Source organism: Taeniopygia guttata, chromosome 6 (genome assembly GCF_048771995.1).
Source record: "Taeniopygia guttata chromosome 6, bTaeGut7.mat, whole genome shotgun sequence".
Classification (NCBI taxonomy): domain Eukaryota; kingdom Metazoa; phylum Chordata; class Aves; order Passeriformes; family Estrildidae; genus Taeniopygia; species Taeniopygia guttata.
The window spans coordinates 27,223,464-27,247,078 of NC_133031.1; the positions used below are offsets into that span (position 1 = coordinate 27,223,464).

Here is a 23,615-nt window from a genome sequence, read left to right on the forward strand (position 1 = left end):
TCTCTTATGTGCAAAGCAAGAGTGAGTAAAGGTCAGGAGCTGGCTGGCCGGGTTGGGGTTTCACATCTCCTGTGAACCCAAATGCTTCATGGTAAAATTAAATGGGAGCTCACAGGTGGGTTGCTGCCAGAGCAGGTAGAGAGGAAGCACCAGCATCCTGCTCTGGGAGCCTGTGCCATGAGGTGGACATCACCACTTGCTGGAGAGTCACACTGTGAGATCACATGGGGCTGGAGACCAGCACAGGCAGTGGATCCAGGATCATTCTCTGCATTCTGTCTTCTGTGCCTATCGCACCTTCTCTCATCCTTTTCCTCCCCAGCCATAAGTACACCCATGTACTCGCTTGTGTGTGCCCCAAATTTATTTACTGCCCCAACAGTACAAGCATGGGCAGCAGGTGAGATCCTTTGTGCCAGTGCCAGCACTTGCCCCACTTCTCTAGGTCTCAGTGAATCAGCTGGTGACATGTCCCCCAACCATGCAGAGCAGGAGGGAGAGCAAATAAATCAGTCTCTGTTGAGCTGAGATTGACTTTGCATACTCCACCTCTTCATAGAAATATTGCAAAGAAAACATTTAATTTTAAAAAATGTCCACAATCTAAATAACGGCTGCTCTGGGCTAGTTTCATTTATGTTGTAGCTGTGTGTTTATTTAACATGTGACTTTAGGCTACAGCATTCACTACCCATGGGTATTGCCACAGCAACAGCAGTAGCACATGCCACATTTTCTGCCTTCTGAAATGTAAAGCCCTGTCTCACAGAAGCCCTGGCTTATGGGAACCTCATCCTTCTGCACGATGATTTAAAAATAACTCTTACACAAGGAGCAGGCTCATCAGCAAGACAATGCCTTTCCCTGTGTCTCCAGTTTCCTGAGAGCACAGCCAGATGTTTTTAGATCATGTTAGGGATGTCCCAGGAGTTATGGAAGGGGTGGCAGCATTGGGACTGAACATAGGAGATGGAGAGAGAAATGACTAAGCAAATATCAATTGTAGGAGGTGGTTCCAGTGTCAATTTATTATTGCACATTTGATCTCCTGCTGCAGATTTCTGTGTCATCATTCTGGTGCTGAATGATTGTATCTTCACACACTAAAAAAAGATGGTAAGAGGTTATGCTGACTCAGTGTTTTTAAGGCCTGAGCAAAGTTAGAAGAAACTGAAGACAGTTACCAGCATCTGAATCATACAGTGCTGTGGTTACAGCAGGAAGGGCTCTTCTCTTGTGGGGGATGCTTCATCATTTCGGACAGATAATTTGTGACTTCATCCAACTTTTGGTCATAATGGTAGGAAATTGGTAGATCTTTTTGGAGCCTGACATTCATGAGCGTCACTAACAGAGACCTCATTTGCAGTCATCATAGAAAAAGAATCTGAGGTACCAACGCAGAATTTACTGTGCATGGCCATAGTAAAAAAATGTTTGAGAAGCACTGATGTATCCTCTCCTATGCTGTATTTTCTGCTTTGCGACCTGCTCCAAGACATTATCAGCCATGGTCCTCCCTTGACTTCCTTTGGGGGTCTCTTCCACAGGGTAGCAGATTTAAGACACAAAAGCACAAAGAACCAGAGCAGTTTCTGTACAAATCACCAAGCAGACAAGCTCCAAACAGCTGACAGGGGTCTCCAGGCCCTGTGACATCTGGGGTGGCACAGGAGTGGTGATGCAGGAGCAGTCATTATACTAGGGAGAATCAGATTAAAATATCAAAGCAGTTTGTAGAACAATAGAGTATGCTTTTTCACACAATTTGCCTTGCACACTGTGGTGAATGAAAAATGCACTTTAAATATGGAGATAGTATCTTTGGGTCAGGAAGTCTCTGGTATTTCTGGGGAAGTGTCACTACAGGCTTTCCTGTCATTTACATCTTTCCTAGGCATCTGTCACCGGCTGCTGTCAGAGACAGGACGCATGCCTTCAATGACCAGACAGGTTGGCTGCCCTAGGAACAGCCTGTCCCTGGCACAGGTACAACAGCCCACTTCAAAAATCACCATCACCCATAGCTCATTTGCAGTTCCCTGCTTGGGGGAAGCTTTCAGTACAGAATTTTGCCCACTGAAATTTTCATGCCATTGTAGTGTGATATTTGGGAGGTGGGAAAATCTTGCCAAATGACAGTGTGGGCTATTTCTGCATGACCGGGTCCTGAGAAGGTAGTAGCAACTAGCCTGACCTCTCATGTGTGAATTGAGTGATGTTTTGCTAATGTGTCAATTTTCATATGTTCTCATAGCTCTGGAGTCTTCAGACAATGTAAGAGAAAGGCCCTCTTTGTTTTGTCAAGGGCTGCATAAGAGTCTCCAGGACACTGATTGGAGATTTGCTAGATTTTCTTCCTTTTACAAGAAGAAAAAGTGCAACCATAAAGACTTGGTCACTTTGGAAACTCTGTGCCCTATGGTATAAACCCAAACTTTCCTGCACCATCATGGGTTTGGATTCAGAGGCGACAGTCTGGTGCACGCAAACACAGATTTGGCATCACTACCACAACCCTTCTGAAGTGATCATTTCTCCTGGACTTCTCTGACATCTCTGTTCTTCACAGGCTCTCAAGATTAAATTGACACCCCTACCCTCCCTCACCAATCCCCTGCATTTTGGGACTCCAAAAATATGGCCTTCTGTAGACAAAACATGCTGTTCCATTGACAACAGAATCTCCTGGCATTGCATAAGGAGTAGCATTAGGGGAAGAGCCAGCATTGATGAGCCACCACTACTTTTAGACCAGCAAGTGCACAAGAGCCTGCCATTCACAAAACCACAGTGGTGTCAGTAGAGCAATGGATGTTTCAGATATGGTAACCCATGAACAAGGCAAAATTCTGCTGCAAATAACACCTGCTGCAAATACCAGCCTTAACTGGTAGCCAAGCTGCATCCAAGGTAATTTTTAAAGTGAGAGAGCTTTTTATTATTATTATTATTATATTATTATTATTTGACAAGACAGAAAATACCAGTGAAAATCCTACTCAAAATATCAAAGCATCTACAAACATGAACACCTAAAAGACAAAACGTGATCCTCTTTTTCTAGTATACCTGGCCATCAACCTGACCAGCATCAATTTATTGGCATTCAGCATTCCCAGATACCTGAGTTGTTTGTGAGTGCCTGTGGATGACTGATTTACTATTGAACAGCAACTGAGCCAGAGAAACTCTGTTGAGTATGAAGTGTTCCTTTCTCCTGTTTCTTATATTTGGCTGGGCAGGCTGCTCCTGGTCAAAAATGCAGCACCACAATGTAATAAGGATATGGACCTCTTAAAGCAGGTCCAGAGGAGGCTGTGAAAATGCTCAGAGGGCTGGAGCACCTCTCCTCTGAAGACAGGCTGAGAGAGTTGGAATGGTTCCACTTGGAGAAGAGAAGGCTTCAGGGGAGGACTTCTATCACCTTCCAGGACCTAAAGGGGCTGCAAGGAGGCTGGGGAGGGACTTTTCACAAGAGGCCTATAGTAAAGCATAGGACAAGAGGGAAATGGAGCTACATGAACTTTAGGGTCCCTTCCAACCCAAACCATTCTACAGTTCTGTGATTTATGTGCTCTTTGAATTACACTGTGCCAGCCCTTCTTCACATCAAGCACGTCAGCATGTCCAGCTCACATGAGTCTGTCACAGCTGCAAACCCAGGGTGTCCACGGATTCCCTGATGGGGAAATCAGGCTGCTGGCTGCAAAGGTGCCATTGCTAGAAGGGTGCCAGCCTGGTTTCAGTGTCCTGGTTTTATTTGCTCACCCAGAGGTTCCACCCTGCTCTCCACCCATGGTTAGCACGGTGTTAATTACTGGCCATCCCAGTGGGGATTGCGTTAGGCTGAACGATTTACAGATTAGAGCAGTGTGGGTCACTCTGGCAGGGCAGGTGAGCCGTGGTTAGTAGGACGCTGTGACACACTGCCGCAAGCAGTCTCCGCAGGCTTTGGCACGGCTGTGGGCAGTGAGCTGTGCCAGGGACGGGGGGCACAGCCCAGAGCCTGGCTGAGCGCCGCTGCGTGTGCCCCTCGCACGGGCTGCCGCAAACAGCTCCCGGGATGTGCTTGCCAAAACAAGCCTCAAGGGCATGGCTTTCGTAGCAGCTTTTAAACGAAACTGATCTCTGCTTGCCAAGACAGCCCAAGTACGTAACAGCGATGTTTTTGTGCTAAAGCCTGGGACAGGGGTTCACGTCATGCAGGCGCAGTACCAGCCCTGCCACTGCTTTCTGTGAGACCTTGGGCAGACCCCATGTCCTCTCCATGCATCAGTCTCCACACGGGTCTAGCTATGAGGGGGTCTGGAGGCTAGGGAGGCTATGGTATTGCCCAAGGAAAAGGTGCCTCATTAATACTCAGAGGGGCAGTTAGTGAGTGGTCCTTAGCTGCTTCTTATTTTTTCTTCTTCAAAGTACTGGATCTGGCTGTAGTCTTTGCAGCTGGGTGCAGCACTGCCCGTCAGTGTGAGCTGGGCATCCCTTCTCAGGACTTGCTAGCCCACAGTGCTTCCTTATCCTGACAGGGATTGCTGAGAGAGTGACACTGGCTGCACAGCCCAGCCCAGGGCAGCTGCAAAGCTCTTTCTGTTCTTTTGAAAGCTAACGGAAAAAATGATGATAAGCTAAATCTAGATCTATGCAGCAATTATATGGGGTTCCAGACCTTGCACCTGTAGCATAATACACAGCAGAGCCAGATAACTACCTCGCCTAATGATTGCTCTGGACAGAATACAAATCACATTATGCAGAGTGAGCTGAAAGCTATTTTTCAGTCAAAGCTGATGAGCTTGCAAAGACTTTTCTTGCCCAGTTTTCTCTGACTGCAAGTTTGTCCTTTTCTTGTTGGAATCCTTCCTGTTATTTTTCTATCTTCCTGTTGCAGGATGCAACATTCATTACAATAATAGATCAAACTTTGAGTGGAAAAACTCTGCTTTATAGATGTCTTCAAGATTTCCCAGTTTTGTTCCTGTTTACAAATCTGCAGCCCTGACCTCCCAGCTCACCCTGTCAGGTACAACATGGTAATAACATGGCAAAACCAAATGCAGTGCGCTGTGTACATACCCATAATTATCAGGCAGGTGTTCTCACAGGATGCTTTGATGGGCAAATGATGGAACAAGAAGACTGCATCCCATCCCTTACTGCAGCCATGGTTAATGTATGTTTAGAGGACTGATTCCAAAAACATCTCAAAATCAAAATCCTGTTATTTAAAAGCAGACCTGGAGTCTTCAGTACTTAAATCACAACTAAAACACAACTGTGGGCATCTAGTAATGAGTTCTTCTTAGCTACTGTTAATCACCCAAACATGAGGTTTAAACTAGTTGTATAAATCCTCCTGTAGTTAAAGCAGAGAAGCACCTGTAAAAAGTCTGTTTCATTATCCTCTTAGCTGCCATCTTAAAAAGGAGTAAGTGATTCTCCGGAGATACCTTTGTTTAGGAGCTTACACAACAGGGAAAGATGAAACTCCTAAGTGCCAGCCATGGGCAAAAGGGAAATCCCACTCTAATGGCACAGCTCCTCTAGGAACTCAACCCAAGCTTAAAATTACTGTATCAATTTCTTAATCTTAAAAAGTCCAGTGCTTTAGAAGTCCTGAGTAGATATCCTGCTCTGGCTCTCTGCACCTAAATATTTTCAAAATCTGGTCAGAGGTGGTCCCAGCAAGTGCTCCAGATGCCCTAGTGAGATATACAGGAGGAAGCTGGGAGGCAGAACAGCAGCACTGGTAGAAGCATATTTGGAGAGGTTTTTATTGACTGGATTTCTGTGGGGATTTTGCTTGTTTGTTTCCTGTTACTCTTATGTTATCAGCATGGAAATACTGAATTGTGTGACCAATGTAGCCAGTAAGACTAGCCACAACTATTATATAACGTCTGGTTGTAGCAAACATCTCAATAATTATTTCTTTGATTGCAGTGCAAACATATCCTGTGTACAATATGTGGGTTACTGGGTAGAGCTGTATCATGACTCAGGATGAGCCAATATTATAAGCAACTCCTAATGAAGGGTGGAATTTTCAGTAGTTTCTCTGTATTGACCTGTTCTGTTCCTACTGAAGGCAGTGGCTGAGGAGGGAGGCCCTCAGGAAGGGAAATCTCAGATGATTTATGGGGGTTTGGCTCATGTCAGAAGGTGGTGGGCAGGTATGAGAGGGGTTTTATCACAGCAGAGGCTTTGCAGCATCTCAAGGACAGGAGTCTGGTACAAAGGGTTGGCTCTCATGCTCCTGCCCTTCTGCATCTCACATTTCACCAGCCCAGGGTGTGCAGGGTTATGGGTCAGAGTAAAACAAGTCCCTCATGGGTGGTTAGAGATCAGCACAGCGTGTCTGGCTCAGGAAACCCTTGGGCAGGAAGGGAAGAGCGTGCTGGGGAAGCTTTGCCGCCTGTTCCACCTCACACTTTCCCTTGGGCAACTGCTATGGGCAACTGCTGGAGACAGGATTCTGGGTTAGAAGGGTCTGTGGTCTCTCTCAGGATGGTTGTTTTCATGCTGTATTCAATTAAGATAGTTTGAGCCTTTTTCTGTATTAAAAATAAAAGCCTCCAATTCTCATGTTTCCTTATGGAAAAAAAAAAGTTATTTTGGTGTCTTGCTTATATAACTGTAATAACTTTTGTTATCCCTACCACCAAAAGAAAAGCAAAATACTTTTGTGTTTTATAAGATATTAATGAAAGAGGTTTCCTCTGAAAAAAGGATATTTGGAGCATTGCTAAAATCTCTGCTTAGGAGAAGTTTGGTCCCTTCCTTTGGAGACAAATGATCTTATACAGTCTTTCTGAGCCACTACAAACCCACATCCCTCTGATTTTAGTAACAACTTTTAAAGAGTTATCCTCTCACTGTACCTATTTTGTGACATGAAAATAGCACCCAACTCTCGAAGGAGGAGAATTAAGAGGCTTTATGACATTTTAAAGGGAGGGACATTAAATTGTGTTCTACCTTTTATTTGGAAAGGGAAAGCAGTACAGCAGCTTCCAGGAACCACAGCTCAGCCCCATTATGGAGGAGATGGCATGAGACAATTTGACCCATCTGGGGAAAGGTGACAGAAATGGAGCAGTAAAAAGTGGGTTACTGACAGGTAGATAAAAGTTATACAAAGTCACAAACACATTCAGGAACAAAGCACTGGTCATCTGACAGCCTGTCCACCCTCTCTGCAAATATTATTTGTCAGGTGAAAGAATATTCTCATGAATCACCGCCTTGTAAGAAATTTTAGAAAGCTCATAGCAGTGATGGAGGGAATGACTGGATATTGAACTTGCCTACTCAGTCCTGGGAAAGCCACGTTCAGGAGAGGAAATTGGTACCTGAGCCCCTGAAATGCTGTGCAAATAGAGTTTGAAAATGGACAGTACACTGGTTTTGAGTTGGGGTTTTTTTCAAGTCTAAGATTTTTTTCAAGAGTTCCTCTACAACTAAGAAGCAGAAGTGGTTTGGATTTTCCTATTTTGAAGCCTTCCTCTCCGCAGTCTAATTTAGGATGTTATTAAGGAATGTTTTTTTTAAGCGAGTACATCAAAAAGAACCCAACAAGTGATCCCAGACAGTGCCACAGATAAAACAGGACCTTTCCATCTGTACAGTTTCACTGCTGAACATATTTATTTCTGGTAGTTAACTGCCTGGTTTGCCAGCGTGGGTCACATGCTGCTGTTGTGAACAGGAGCTGTCGAGGGCATGTGGGACACATCTTTTTCCATCTGCTTCAGTCTGTGAGCTGAGGAGCTTGGTTCACTCTGCTCTGCTGCACAGAGGTTTTCTCTGAGTCCATGCTGTGCTGGGGCTGGGGGAAAGCCACTGGCTGCTCAATCAGTGCAGCTGCAAAACATCCCCCTGAGGTGTCCATGTCCTCTATCAGCAACCTCTTAGGTGGGAAGGATGGCTCTGTGCTCAGCTCAAGGCTGGAGGGGGTGGTGAGAGGGCAGATTGCCTGGCTGAGCATGTTCTGCTAGAGGTAGATGGTAGCCAGGGTTTACAGAAGGGCTAACTAGTGCTTTGTATTCTGAACCCCTGGCAATGCTGGCGTGCATAGCCCCAGCCTGGGGAGGAGGTTGGATCCATTTTACATAGGCATTACAAATTACCATTAGCTTTATCACCCCAAAATTCTTCACCATGGTATGCAAAGTTGACTTGGCAGTAGTCAGAGTATTTTCCACATTCAATATGTAATTACTACGCCTTCCCTTTGGATTCTCCACTGCTGCATATATGATTCCAGTTGAGCATCTTAGGTTATAAATGCCTTGAGACAAATGAACTTTTGGATCTGTGTTTATCCAGGATCTGGCTTCCTGCCAGTCTGGTCAGAGGCTGGAGTCCCTTAGTACCTCCACATCACAGAGAAAGATTAATCATAACAATCCTCAGCTTCTTGCATGACTGGGTGATGAGTCCTCCCACACTCCTGCAGTACCAGTGCATACAGGAGAAACATTGGCAGGGTGTGACTTTACAGTGCCCCAGTTCAGAAAGTCCAGACATTTCATGCATATTAAACATCAGGTATCATGGGCTGCTTTTTAGGTGCAGCACATCTCCTGTGCTGTGCTCAAGCTTTCCACAAGAAGCACTTTGCCATCTCAGAGTGGCTTGTGCTCTGAGCACCACTGACCCCTTAGAGCAGCTGAGGAAACTGAGATGCAGGGTGGGGAGTAATTTATAACCAGAAAGCAAGAGTGAGAAAAAACCCACTGTTCAGACCTTTATGTTTATTCAGATCATGCTGACTGCCCTGCAGCTCCCCATCACGGTGTTCTAAGTCCTGAGAGCCTCCCAGGTGAGGTTTAGCAAGCTGCCTTGAGCTGCCTGTAACATGGCTCTGACCTGCTGCTGTGAGCAGGCTGGAGAGTGGGATGTGTCCTCCTGGACCCATCAGCATCCCTAACTGTGCAGCTGCACTGTGCAGCTGATGGTACCCACTGGCCACACTGGCAGCAGAGGTGTCAGTGGGGAATGTGAGGAATGGGCAAGAAGGCTTCTTGCTGGAAAGGTGCCTAACACAGGCACCTTGTTGGATATGGGTGTTGCAGAGGAGCCAGAGAGCTGCTTTGTGTTGCTTGAGTCACAAGGGATCAGTGCTTGCGGGAATAAATGTGCCAGTAGCAATGAGTGCGTGGGAGAGAAAAAGTGTTTGGGGTGGTGCCATCCACCTCCTGCTCTGGCCTGGCCCCATCATCTCCCCCCAGTTCCTCCCAGCTGCAGCAAAGGCTACTTGGCTGCTGCTGAGGGGCAGCAGCTGGACACCTCAGTACATTGCATGTGTGCAAATTAAGCAGCAGCATAAACAGAGTTGGCAGTAAACATGATTTATCTGCCACAACGGAGTCCCACTGAAAAGAAAGGGAGCCAAGTGATAGGGCTCAGTCCTTGAGTTGGCTTCTGGCAATTCTTGCCAAGGGACTCAGTCTGGAACAAGCAGATTGGATTCACAGAGTCAGTAATACCAGGCTTAGTTATGATCCAGGCTGGTTATGATCCTCCCCTTTACCACTTCCTACACTTCCTGCTGGGATGTGCCTGGATGAAGACAAACAACACTGACAGCTCTAAGGACTCAGCTGGCTAAAGAGGGATGTTGATGCTTGAAGTCTTTGGTCATCCTGTAGATCCTTAGAATGGCTTCATACATTCCTGGGCCTTTTTTGTTTGTTTGTTTGTTTTGCCATTTTGCATCATTTCCCTTTGATTAATCTACATTCATTTCTCTGTTCCAGAATCCAGGGATTTCTGTAGCTCAAGGAACAGGGCCCACTGGAGGGAAGTCACCAGTCATTGTGTTACAGGATGTGAATAGGAGCTGCAGTAACCCCCTGACCACCCCAGTGAGCTCCTACCTTTGAATAAGGATATGGGTGTTGCTGGGAAATCAAAGGTCATCTCCTGTTTTAGGAGGTGGAGGCTTAAATGGAGGAAGGAGAAGCTTACAGCCAACACCTGACTCTACCTGCATTTAATTATCTAATGTGTCAATGCACAAATACCAGCTCTGCTGACCTCAAACATGTAAAAATCCCAAGTCAACCCACTTCCCCTTGTCCCCCAGTGTGGGTTTTCCATGCAAAGAGAGTACACTGGGGTTCCTGCTTCCTTTTTATGTTGAAGCCTTCAGGGAACATGGTTTGCATTTGATTTACTCAAAGCAGCTGCCTTGAGGTAACCTGTAGGGCCACAGGAGCTGGGCTTGCAGAGAATCTCACAAGCCAGTCAAAAACTTGTCAGGTCCTGCCACGTGGGCACTGGGATGTTGTGGTTGAATACACAGAACCCTGCAGCAATAAGAAAACTGAGGGTAAAAGCCCTCTGTACAAGTGGTGGTGTGATGAGAGGGTTGGGTAGGGGGTCCAGCACAGCTGAGTGACTCACTGGTAAAGCAGCAGCCCTTTCCACTTCATGATCTGGACACTGCTTCCCTGAGGATGATGGTTGAGATCACATCCATGGCAGGAAAGCATCTGGATTTGGGGATGTTGGGGTTTTTTGTTAGCCAGGATTCCTAGCACTTAGGAGTGGCTGATTCTGGTCAGAAACTTTTCTCAACTGATCCAAGGAGTCCTTTGTAAATGACCAGCAGAAGTTGACTATAATATGAAGCAATTCTCTATAGTGTAATCACCTTCTCAGGAAGCACTTTAAATATTTAAATTGACTGTCTCCTGCTTTACAGACACTCCAAACAGTCTTAGGTGGCAGGTTACAATATGTGCAAGGATCCACAGCCCAGAAGGCAGGGAGACTTTGGTGATGTTGTCATGGACACTGAGAGTTTCCAGCTATACTCCACTGTGGGGATTTCTCTTATGGATTTTTGTAAGCATTATTTGTAGGAACAGTGAAATTCCCCTTTTGCTCACACTTTTTGCTCACTCACTCATCTGATGTGGCTCTGCTGTAGTAAACATTCACTCTTTGGGACTTTAAATATATATTGCATTACTTTATACCTGGACCCTCAAAGCATCCATTTATATTAGCACTTCCAGGCTGATTTAACCAAGTTTTATCTGCAAATTCCAGTCTAGTTTAAATCCTGCAGCTGATTGTAAGGCATATTGCTGGTGATTTCAGAGTGAGCCTTGAGCAGTTTGAATGGGCAGGAACATATCAAGACACAGCCTTTGTGCTCAGTGCTTTTACAGCTCTGCTCTGTGTTAACCTGCCTGCACTTGGACCACGAGTCTCTATTTCCTGAGCCCTTTTCTTCCTCATAATGCTGATGGATCAATAGGGCCATTGTAGCCTTCCACCTTATACAGGTGCTTTTATTAATGCCAGTTAAAATGTTTAAGACAAAGCACAGAGACTGTGTACAAGGCCACTTGTACTGGTTGGGTGGGTGCTATGAATTAGTTGGCAGGTTTTAATCCAGTAAAGCCTAGTTAACACTGCCCTTGTGCCCTAAGCTGATTATGATAAATAGGCATGCTGTGTCTTAGCAGACGCCTGAAATCAAATCAGCCAAATGAAGTTAGACAGGCCAGGCAAGTTGTTTTTTTCTTCTCTTTCCCTTTTCTTTTTTTCCCCCCTTTTAACTCCCCCAGTGGTTCCTCCTTTGCAGCCAAGGTCTGCTAAGGATGCAGTGATGGCAGTTGGCTGCCATCCACCCACTGAGGTCACAGAGATTAGAGGAACTTCTGGAGGAATGCTGCAAGCTCACGTGAACCCTTGGCAGCTGCTGGCTCCCTCACCCTTCACCCTTCACAGCAGGGACTGCACATCCCTGGCCAGGAGGAGGCCAAGAACGGGGTCATGAGGTGTGTGAAACTCAGAGGAGGTGGCTGCAGCAAATGCAGATTCATTCCTGCCCCTCCATCAGCAATAAGCCCTCTGTGTGAGACAGGAGCCAGTGGGGTGCTTTGCCCTCCCTCTTCCCTGTTTGCAGGTGTAGAGAAGCCTTTGGCTTCCTAGAAAGCACCAAGGGTCACACTCTTGGGTTTCACCACCAGCTCTGGACATGTCCATGTGCCACTGGACACAAAAACACAAAAAGTTTCCCACATCAACAGGGAGAATCAACAAGTTTTTTAAATCCTGAGCTCAAGTTGGGTCTCTGAAACCAAAAAGGAGCTTTCTGGTTTCAGACATGCTATTCCCCCTGGCCTTTACAGCTCACCAGTGGGAGAGTTTTCTGCAGCTCCCCAGGTATGATCCAGGATACCTCATGCCTACAGGGAAGGTTTCCTGTCCCGAGGGGGCTCCTGAATGAGTGTTCCAGTATTTCATGTCTGAATACAGGCTCTGTTGAGCAGTGCAGGAGAATAAAGCTCCCATTTAGGATATTGCTGTTGCCTAAGAGGCTTTAGGGATTGTTGAAACTCTTGTCTCTCGGGAAACAGTCTGGATTCATCTGTTGCCAGTTAGAGCCATGGGGCTGTGTGGAGGCCTGGGGTGAGTGTTTGAAGCTCCTAATCTTGCTGCCCACCTTCAGGGCTGTGTGGGGGTGATGCAGGACCACAGGGATCAGGGGACCCCTGCCACAAGGAGAAGCTGCCAACAGCAGCCATAGAGCGATCTGGACAGACATCAGTAAGCAATGGCATGAATTAGGGCTTCCCTTGCATGCATGGATGAGGGCTGAAACATCATCCCACTTTTTAGATGTTTGTCTTAGAGGTATTAAAACAACATTGAACTAGGAAACAGGAATTCGACTGGGCCGAGGGAGAAAGTAGATTATGTCCCTTCTGTGGTGCCCTGTCTAGGGGAGTCTGCCCCCATGAGCTCTCTCCATCAGCACTCCAAAGGACAGGACCCTGGGCTGTGGGCTGCTGGCAGTGCCACGGTGAGAGGGTGGCCCTGCATGAAAGAGCGACAAGCACTCACCAGACAGGAGATGTGGAGCAAATTCAGCCTGCTGGGAGGCCCCAGGGAAAACCTCCTCTCCTCTGAAGGGGTTGTAGCCCTGCTCTGGGTTATTGATCAGTGTATTGCTGGCTGACCTCTCTCTGAGAGTGAGGAGGGAGCCAGGTGGCAGTGTGCTGCACACCTGGACAGGGACTGCAGAGCCCTCTCAGAGCCAGAGCTCTGTGGAAAGCTGGTTATCTTCAGGTGGTGGGCAGGGTTTGGTGGAGAACCACTGCTCCCTGTCCCCCCCACACCCTGTCCAGGCACTCCAGCACATGTGCACAGAGGAGGCAGCATGGGGTGCCCCTACAAAGCACTACCTGCGCCCTGCAGTGTTTGCACAGTCCTGACCTCAGTCTGGGTTCAGCTCGCCCACAGAGCCCGAGTGCATTATGAGTTTGTAGACACAACTGCCTGGAAACCAGGTACTCTCAGGAGCTTGTTGACTTTGCTGTGTTGTTCACTTTGAATACCAGGTTTAAAAGGCAACCCGTGGCTTTGTGCTTACTTCCAGCTTCTGTTTACCTACCACATTCTTTCAGCTCTGAGAGCTTGTGTTTCATTCACCCTGATCTGCAAGTCTCCAGGTGACAGACTTGTCCCCTCCCAGAGTGCTCCTCTCTCTGCCAAGGTAGCCCTTTCTCTGCAGCAACTCATCTGCGCTGTCTCATCTGCTTTCAGAGTCCAGTCTCCAATTCACCTTCCCCACATCCTTTTTGGATAGTAAGTGTTGTCTCACCTGTGGTTTCACTCCCCTGATTTAATTCTTTACACAATTGGAGCACACAGAAGGCTAGACCACCCAAGAGATGGACATGCTGCCCTTACTAGTCCAAGTGCTGCCCTGGAGAGGTGTCAGTGCAATGCAAAGAGGCCCAAAGCATCTCATTTCTTTGGGCAGTTTGTGAAGGAGAGCTCCTTGGAGGGGAGGGACATGGCTTGTCTGCTGTGTTACTCTGCTCTCTCCACTGTGCTTCACTGAGGAGGGGGAACCAGGGAGATATCCTACAGATCTGGGAAGGTGCTGAGGTACCAAAAAGAGACATCAGATATGCACTGAACTTTGCAGTGCCTGGGTGCTGGTCAGGTGGCAGCATAGTTTTGGTGAGATAGGAAAAGGCATTTGTCTGAGCTCAAACACTCTGGGCAGTCTGGTCATGGGCCAGCAGAAGGTGGGTGCCATGGTAGATATGTCATGCCAGACACCAGGGCTCTGCCTCAGCCAGGGCCCCAGTGCCTGAGGAACAGCCTCCTGCCACGTGGGTGTTCACAGGGTCTTGACTGGAAGAGCACTCAGAGAGCCCTGACATACAACCTGGCCTAAAGCAGTGCCACTTCTTGCCCTTGTGTTGAGGTACCTCCAGCGAGGATCAGTGGGCAGGGGATGCAACTGGCAGGAGAGAGTTGTACACACAACAGAAAAACACAAATCTCAGCAAAGCGTGGTACAGGAAATACTAAAAGAGAATATAAAGCTTTTTTGGGTTTTGGGTTCTTTAGTGGTGTGTGTCTCCATCTAATTAATTGCCCTAATGAGGGTGAGGCTCTTATCAGACCCATGAGGGAGTCCACCTGGGAAGAGTGGGGGAGAAAATGGAGGGTTGATTAACATATAAAGAGTGCTAGTGAGGAGTAAAGATTGCTGTTGACCTCAAGCAAATTCAATCAGGCTGTGTCCTTTTCTCTTTGCTTTCATGTTGAGAGCTGTTTGCTCACTGTGGAGCCGGTGGGAACACTGCTGAAAGTGGGGAGGGAAGCAGCGTGCACAGCTCCTGCCTGTGCTGGTGGCATTCACTGGGGATGCTACATCTGCACCAGTGATATGACTGCATCTCTCCTCACTGGAACAAGGACTGAAGTTCTGGGAGCTGAGGGGTTGTCAGTCCCTATTAATAAACAGGTATGAGGAATGTCTCTAGGCCCAGAACTGTAACAATAGCAGAATCGGTGATGCATGAGTTTGTTCTCTGTGTGAGTGTCCCACATACGCCCACAACCAGAGCCCAACCCCCCAGGCTGATTCTCAGCAAGAGCTGTCCCCTAGGCAAGGAGGAGGAAGAACCATTTGCCTCTGCCTTGAGAGATAGAAAGCCCAGGTATGAATGATGAAAGCTCTTTCCTCTTTCTTATATACTTCAGAGTTTTTTTTAAAGAAGGCAATCAGGCTGTCTGACTATGATCTGTGAAGTGCCAAGAGATGCAGCTGTGGGCTGAATGCTCCCAAACCTGCTGATGTTTGTCTGTGCTGCAGGTGTGCTGGACCTCAGAGGGTGAGGGGCAGAAAATGTAGGTGGTATGTAGGTGTATAATGAAACCCCTGCACCCTTGTGCTTCTGTCAGGTTGCATCATATTTGCAATCAGACAAACAAATCAAGGGGCTGGGGAGCCCAGCCACTCGGCCTGCTGACTAATCTCCCCTCCCCACCTCCCCACGCCTCTGGCTGCTGAGCCCTGCCATGGGCTTTTGGCACACAGGAGCCCTATGGCTTAGTTTGTGAGGAGCTCAAAGGGCTTTGACTGGCAGGAGGAGCCCCCAAGTTGGGGAGTCTCCAATAAACCTTTTTGCCTATGGTGTTTTGAGCAGGTAGTAGCAGCAGCAAGCGAATCTCTAGAGAGTGTGATGTTACAGAATAAAAGTGTGGGTGGCAGGGGCTGTTAGCGTGCTGGCAGTAATTCCCAGCTCCGTGACAGTGAGCCACTGATATCATCACAAATGCTGGGCCAGATCCTACATTCCTCCTTTTGCCTGAGTACCTGATGAAAGCAGTGGGAATTGCTATCCAAGATAATGATTGCAGGATCAGGTGGATGATGACACCCTGTTTTTCTTATAACTTTTTCTCTGGCACTGCCTCTCTCTCTCCATGTCTCTTTCCACTAGCAATGTTTTCATTCTGTGCTCACAAAGTGTAAGGAGAGCCCACTGGAAAGCTCCAGTATGCATGTGATCCCTGAAAACTCCACGAACTTTTAGGGAAAACACTCTTCTGCTTTGTTTCCAGCAATGAAGATTCACAAAGCCATGTAATGTCTTGTTGCTGTGCCCTGGGTAAGCAGTTGCTGGGTGATCTTTTGTACGGAGCAGCTGAGGAGATGGCTGGGCAGCAGCACGTGAGGAGGGGGTGCAGTAAGATGTCCTGGAGAGTACCTTTGTTTGCAGACCCCCTTCATCCACACCATTGAGATCCCACTCTTGGCAGTGTACCTGGCTGAAGAGATCTTATCAGGCATGATAAACAGATTCAAATGTTTGTATGATTGCTGCTGTGTCTGCTCTCTTGCCCTGGTAGGACTTTCCATGGTGCCCTGGATCTCTGCAGGCTGAGGTTCTCTGTCTCTTTTCCAGAGTAGGAAGGCAAAGTGAATTTGTGTCATTTGAGAATCTGAAAGAACCATGGGAAGCATGATTTATACACACTGTTCAAACTCCAGCATTCCTGCAAGTTGAAGCCTTGGGGAAAATTAAACATTTCCCCCTGCCCAGAAGAGCATGTCAGCCTTGCTGACAGGCACCCTGAATTAAAGTGGGAAGGGTTGGTGTTTGCAAAAAACCCTACCAAAATTACATGGTCTGGGAGGCTGACACAGCTCTGTAACTAACAATGAGCTCTAGATGAACAATGAAGGCCTCCTAAATTTGGTTGAGTGACATCAAAGGTAACTGAGGTATCAGTCATGGCCTACCTACACTGGAATACGTGCCCTTACAGCTGCTGGCACTGGAGTTCCCACAGGCTGCTCCACTTGGGGATCTCTTCTCCTGTGTGGAGGTTGGCCATGGAGGAGGGCAGAGCTGCAGAGGTGCATTGGTGCAAGTGCAGGAGCACAGATGTGGCAGCCAGACTTTTGGGTGGATATTCGTCAAAGTATAGTTCCCCTTTATCCTGTCTGCTGGCTGAGGCTTGGTTGGAAGTGTAAACATAACCCAGCTGGGTTTTGTGTTCGTTTCTAGTATGGCGGAGGACCTGCTGAAGGTTTTTACATTTCACTCACTCAGATTCTTAGACATGGGAAATTAATACAGATTCAGTTAATAGTTTGTGCACTGGATATCTTTCTGCCCATGGACAGGCTTGTGTGCTCTCACATTTGAGTGCTCCTCACACCAGATGCAGGAGAAATGAAGAGAAGTTGAGAGCATGACCTCCCTGTAAGGACAAGGTAGTCCTTGGTTTGGGTGAAAGCAGAGTTGTACTTCAGAGACTGCTTTGGCAGCTGTTAGTCTCAAGTGGGCTATAATCACGAGACATATAAATATGCAACTTTCTTCCCATTTTTCTATGTTGTCTGAGGATCTGAACTGCAATCCTCATGTTTGGGCCTCGGGGCTCCAGAAGAGCAGGTAGGGAACCATGGGGAATTGTGCTGATGGGGACCTGCCAAGGACAAATCCTCTGTCATCAGACATGCTGAGGCTGGAATAATTTTTTAAGTATGTTGTGTCAGCTATATGTGAACCTTATCCTTTTAGGTGACAGTGGCCATAGTGAGGTGGAATCCTGACTTTGTGTGTCTTTAGGAGCCCCATTCCCACTGTGAGGGCTGGGGAGGTTGGCTCCTTCTTAGAAGAATGCAGTGGCACTGTCCCACAGCACTGCTTGGTGCAGACACCAGCATCAGGAGCTGCAGGATCCCTGACTCCAGCCCCCCACCTGATCACACTTGGCGGCTCTGGTCCCTCCTCTCTCTGCAGAATGGTGTCCTTTTCCTTATCTATTTTCTTTCTGCAAGTTCTTTGATCTCTGGGTGGATTTAGTGCCAAAGCCAGGTGTTCCCAGATACTTTTTTTTCTGCTTGCAAGGTATCAGTTACTTTGATGACATGTTGCAAGTTTGCCTTAAAAATACTGATTTCGTTGAGGACTGGTGTTGCAAGCAGGCAGGAAGATGCCCTGGTCAGCTTTTAAACACTTAGAGGTGTAAACCAGCAGCTTTCCTGGGAGAGCACACCCATCCCAGGATGTGCTCTCCTGCCTCCTCACTGCACAATAATATAGGGGCCAGGCTGAACTGGTACAGACACCTCACTTGTAATGCCCTGCATCTGCTAAGAGGTTCCAACCAGTGTGTCTGATCACAGGGCAGCCATGTGATCCCTGGGTCTGCACAGTACAAGCAGTTCATGGCTTTTGAGGTGTGATGAACTGATCCAGCATTTCCTGGTCTAAACCCTGTAACTCCTACTTGACAAGAGCATTTTTTTGTTTTGAAGACATCAGGGTAGGGAAACTCCTCCACTTCCTTTGGTAGTTTGTTCCAGCAGTTAATAATTATTGCTGCTAAAAATGAGTCTCATTTCTCACATGAACTTGGTTGACTTTTGCTTCCCATTGTCTTTTATGCTGGTCTCATCCAGTGTGAGAAGTGGAAATAGGCCAAAGGACTAAGAGCATCTCAAGTTCAACTTCTAGTAATCCTGCTTAATTTTCTGGAGGACTGCAATTTATTTTCTTCAGGGAAGTGATGGACAAAATATTCTGCAGCAGCTGGTAAGAAATAACCTTTCTGACTTTAAAGAATTGACCCCCACATTCTCCTCTCTCTTTCTGCCTCCAGCTCTGTTTTCCAATCTTTTTCTACAGCTGATTAAGAGGGAATCCCCTGCTTGAAGAAGAAATAGAAAAATCCCTTTTCAGGAATGGGCACTCTGTGGCTAATCATGCTGGGATTGCATTGTTAGGAGGAACTTTTCAAAAATCAGGCCCACAGCAATGCACAGCAAGATAATCTTTTTAAGAGCTGTAGAATAAGCTGGCTGGCAGTTTTGTATAGAGATGCAATCCAGTTCTTGTGTTTGGAAACAAAAGAAAAATGCTTCAATATAAGTTTAATAAATGCTTATAAATAAATGCTAAAAAATGCTTCAATATGTTTAAGTTTTTATATGTCCTTTGCAATGCACATGTCAGCTTTAAAAAACCCTTGCAATTAATCTTGTACAAGAGCCTGATGTAACCAAAATCTGCTATAAAATTTATCTCTACTTTCATATCCCTTCTTGAACTGTAATCTAAAACGAGATGAAAAAAGACTTTAAGGAGCTGAAAGAGAGAATTTCTGTATCTGGATGTTTTTGCAGAACAGTCCCACAAGCCTGAGCTATTATCATTCAAGAGCAAGGAAATGTCACCACAATTGTTGCCTGTTGATGGGCTGTATCTCCCACTGACCTGTGCTCACTGGAGAATTGATGAGATGATACTTGATGTGACAGTACCGCTCTCATAGTGTCTCCTAATCCCAAATGTCAGAGTTAAAACTCCTGTCAATAACTTCTCTGTTTTTCCTCTAACATATCCAGCTGACATGGGTGCCTTGGAGGACTGGGAATCATTTGCAACCAAGTATTTAATGAGTGTCCACCACCAGACAGAGTTTATTTGTGGCTATGCGGCCACCTCCTTCTGCACGGAGCTCAGCATGTCACAACACCTCCTGCCTCCCCAGACAACATCTGCATGGCAGCCAATGTGACAGGCTTCACTGTGCCTTCTCCTGGGGTGTCCAAAATGATCCAATTTAGGCTGACAGCTACAACACACAAGAATAAATATGTGTTGTGGTGATCCTGTCAGTTGAGCCTGGACTGGAGAAATATCTTCTGCCTAAGTGCTGAATTTGCAGACAGAAACTTGAAGCTGAGTAAATGGATAGAATTGCCTGCTGTGAAAAATGGTAGGTACTAAATGGTCCTAAAGCCTGGCCCCAATTAAATGCTTTGGGGTTGGTTTGGGGTAGGATTTTTTTTCTTTTTGGTGGTGGAAGGGTTTTCTGCGTGTCTGTGTCCAGGTGCAGCCCCCTGCAGGATGTCAGGATCAATCTGTCCAAGCCATCACCTGGTGTGGTACAAAGCTGCTTCATTTCTGGCTGGAGGAAGGCATTTCTCACAATAGTTTCAAGACTCTGTCCATGCCAGATGCCTGTGTAGCTCCCTGAGCTCCTCCTTCTCCAAGATGAATTAAGTCGTCTGTGGTTGCACGTTCTTGCCTAACTTTAGACAATGCCACATTTTTCTCCTTATCTTCCTAATTTCAACCCTTTTTGTCTTTTTTTTAACCAGAGGTGGTGGGAAAAAGACCTCCAAGAAGGCAATCAAAGAGTCTCTCTTCTGTCACTGACTGATATGTGTGACTTCTGGAAGAAATGGTTCTGTGTTTGGCTTTGGACATGGCTTTCCTCCTCCTCTCTGCAAGTCTGCATTCAGAGGGATGTTTGAGTCTTCCCCATAATTCCTATCTTGGTTATCTTTGTGCATGACAGGAGGCAAGAGTTGCTATATTTTTGGAATGCAGAAATAATTTGTAAAGAGCAGCACACTGTATGTTGTCCTGTGAAGCAGGCACGATGCTGCCAGCCACAAAAGCTGGAGAATCATACATGATTCCAAACATCAGGCCCCACTTTTCCTCTTCTTCACTAGGGTGGATATGCAATGCAGGAGACTTCTATATCAATGCCAAGTGAAACACAAAATGAGTATATTCATGTCTGAAGCATCTGAAGTGCTCTTCTTGTTGAATAAAGCCCCAACACTTCCCACTTCCACACTGTCCCAGAGCATTTCCTGCTGAAGGCAGGCAGCTCTAAGCCCTGAGCACTTGTGCCTGCAGCTGACCAACCCACTGCACCAAAATCCAAAGTGTCTCAGATTGGGCTTTGGCTGCCTCTGGCTCCTTCCTGGTTTCCAGCTCTTTCACAGGGTAAATTGAGCCTTTGTCCTGCTCAGCATCATGAGGCCAGGCTCCTGCCAGCAGGGACAATGCCCTCTTGTGAAAGAATAAGCCTGTAGGGAGGGGGCTGAGGCGTGCAGCACTGTCCAGCACCAGCCTCTGATGTGAATGGTGCCAAGGTGAGTGTTAATGGAGGCAGGGATGCCCACCTGCTGCTCCTTCTGAGGAGTGATTGCCCCCAGTACCCATCCACACCATCTCACTCTTGCAGGTTTCTGTCCCCACAGCAAGAGCAGCAGAAGCAGACACATCTACCTCTCTCCTGGTGTGTTTTTTTTTGTTTTGTTTTGTTGTTTTTGGTTTTTTTTTGACCTGGGAATTATCCTAAAATAGAGCCACCTACACCACACTGAGTGGCCAGCACGAAACAGACACACAAATTCAAATTCATCACTCTGGGCTTAAAGCTGCAGCACAGAAAGGGCAAAGGAGGGCCAAAGTGTGAGCTGGTCAAGCTGAGGCCTCTGGAAATATCAGCAGAGTCTGTGTCAGTCAGAGAGAAATCCCACAGGCTTGTCCCAAATCTACTGTCGGTCTGCACTTGGCAGGGGGGACTCATCACACCTCTGTTCATGGTCCCTGCAAGGAGCTCTGTGCTGCTCCAAGAGACCCTGAGGAGAAGGCTTGGGCCCACAGTGGGAGAGGGGAGCAGATACTTAAACCTGCCTTTAGGAATGACGTTGGGGTATTGCCAAAATATGCAAATTAATGTTCTGTGTTCTCTCTGCCTGCTGCAGTGAGGATGATTTCTCCCCTCTTAAAAGACATCAGGAGAAGACACACAGTCTTCACAGAAGACACACACTGTGACAGAGTCCCCATACAGGAAAGCCACACTGAGCTGAGATTCTCCAGGCTTCTCTCAGCCTGTTACTGCCCTTCTGTGGGCCCTTTGCTGCCACACCACCAGAAGGGACCAGGCAGAGGTAAGCCCTGAGAAGCTCCGTTGTTTGCCCATCTCTCTGTGCTTTCCCTCTCTGCCTCCGGAGGTTTGTGCTCAGAGGTGTCACGCCGTGTGTGTGCTTCTTGGTGGGACACCTATATGGGCTGGTGGTATTTCTGGCTAGCTAGAATGCACAGAGGGTGCTGTTCTGATCCATGTGGAAAAGAGTGCCTGTCACCATACATTCATAGCTCAACGTGGTGCCAGGCACAGCCCCAAGAGCAGACTTGCAATATCACAAATGTGTTTTATTCCTGGAAAAGCTTTAGTTGCTCCTTATGGGTAGGTACTTCTGGGGTTGTTAGGATAAAAAAAGGAGCGGCAGCTTGAGCAGCCTGTTTTCTGTAGGCTCAAGTAGTAGGACAGGAATGCCATGTCTGCACAGTGAAGGTTTCTCTAGGACTGACCTCCCTTGGTGGAATGATTTCTAGAGGAAAACCTGGGTTTGTGTATCTTTAAGCCCCTTGGGTTCAGGTTCCCAAGGTCTTTCCAAATCTGTCCAAATATATATTTTTCACTTTCCTGGTAGATGAAGGATGTGTTATAAACAACCGAAACTGTCAGTGATTCAGCCAGTGAAAGATGTGTCAGATGTCCCTATTCCCAAAGCAGTACTGCTGAGGTCTTGGTAGTGACGTGTCCCAGTAACCAGCCTTCCCAACTGGGACACTGCCCCTTAATCCACACTCCTGATACAGCACTGCTTCCCAGAGCTCTGTTAAGGGGCTCCTGAGAGATCCCAGGGGTGCAGGAAAGGAAACATTCATGTCTGTGCCACGTTCCTGGAGGAGAAGCTTGGTGGGAAGAGAGATGAGCAACTGCCATGGAGGCTCAGTTTGCCACCCACTCCTAAACTGGACTTCCAGTATCACTGTAAGCAATGCTGGACAAATGTTCTGGCAAGTGACAAATTGTTTCCCAGCTCAGCCCCATTCTCTTCCCACCTTTTTTTCCCTGTGAGTCAACTTCTGCCTACACAGATGCTTCCAGAGCAGCCTGAATGCCCTCTTCGTTCTGCGCTGATGGGATGGTGAGTTTGCTCTGAGGCACGTTTTCTACCCCTGGATTTCTAGATTTTCCTGCTTGTGGGCAGAGAGCAGCATGATGCTGAGTGACTGAAGGCCCTGTTCACAGCTCATGAATAATAAAGACTGCCAAAGCTTGCAGCCCCAAAGCCACATTCCATGGGACCTCCAGCACACAGGCAGCAAACAGCTGTAATGATATGAAATGGGATGTCCTTGTGCTGATCTTCAGCCAGAGGTTACACTCCTCACCCCAGAGCTGGAGTGAGGGATGGTGATGGATGGTCCAGCCCCCCAGCATGGCAGCCACTGGCTCTGCTGGACCTTTCTGCTGATATCTTGGCAAAGGAAAGCAAAGCTGAATCTGCTGGGTGCAAAAGGGGTGGAGCAAGCAGCAGTTTATAGGGGGAGCATTTTCCTCATGCTCTGAAGGACTGTTACTTTCTTCATCAGGATTGTAGGATGGGACCCTCTGCTAGATGTAGGCTATAAGGTAGCCCTAGAGATCCTTCACTGTGAGCAGTCTCTGTCAGAACAGTCATTTCCTAGGACAAACTTCAGCAGGGCAATGGGAAGGGCTTGACTTTGAAGGTTTTTTTCTCTTTAAACTCTTAATAAACCTGGAAATTCCCCTTTTAAATTTGTTACACTGGCCTTTTCCAGACTCCCAAGCTTCAGGGAGGAAATAATAGGAAGTGAGATTAAATGGGCTTGAAGCTGAAGGACCACAGGACTGAGGACCCAAACCCTGCTTTCTGTTTGCACACCAATGGGCAAGGCAGTTTCTGGTGCAAGAGTTCCTGTGCAAGAGGCCGTTTGCCATAGCTGCAGAGGAAATCAGCTGTGTCACCCCACAGACTTTTCTGTCAGAAGGAAACTGTGGTGAAGGCTCATATTACATTCAGCAGCAATGTATTGGCAAGGGTTTCCAATACAAAGTTGACCTAGAAGAAACGAAGGTGCTGCAGTGGTACAACTGTGTGTTTGATAATACCAATACACGTCATTGCTCATGTCCTGCTGGTCTCA

At 47.1% G+C, this 23,615-nt stretch overlaps 1 long non-coding RNA gene across 1 annotated transcript; it reads left to right on the forward strand.

Moving 5' to 3' along the window:
- The first annotated feature begins 746 nt into the window (after positions 1-746).
- On the forward strand, positions 747-20,879 carry LOC121470210 (uncharacterized). Its single transcript, XR_012056738.1, has 5 exons — positions 747-1,989; positions 2,258-2,913; positions 18,245-18,377; positions 19,190-19,563; positions 19,949-20,879. It is a non-coding gene; the product is annotated as an uncharacterized lncRNA (long non-coding RNA).
- The last annotated feature ends 2,736 nt before the right edge of the window (positions 20,880-23,615 follow it).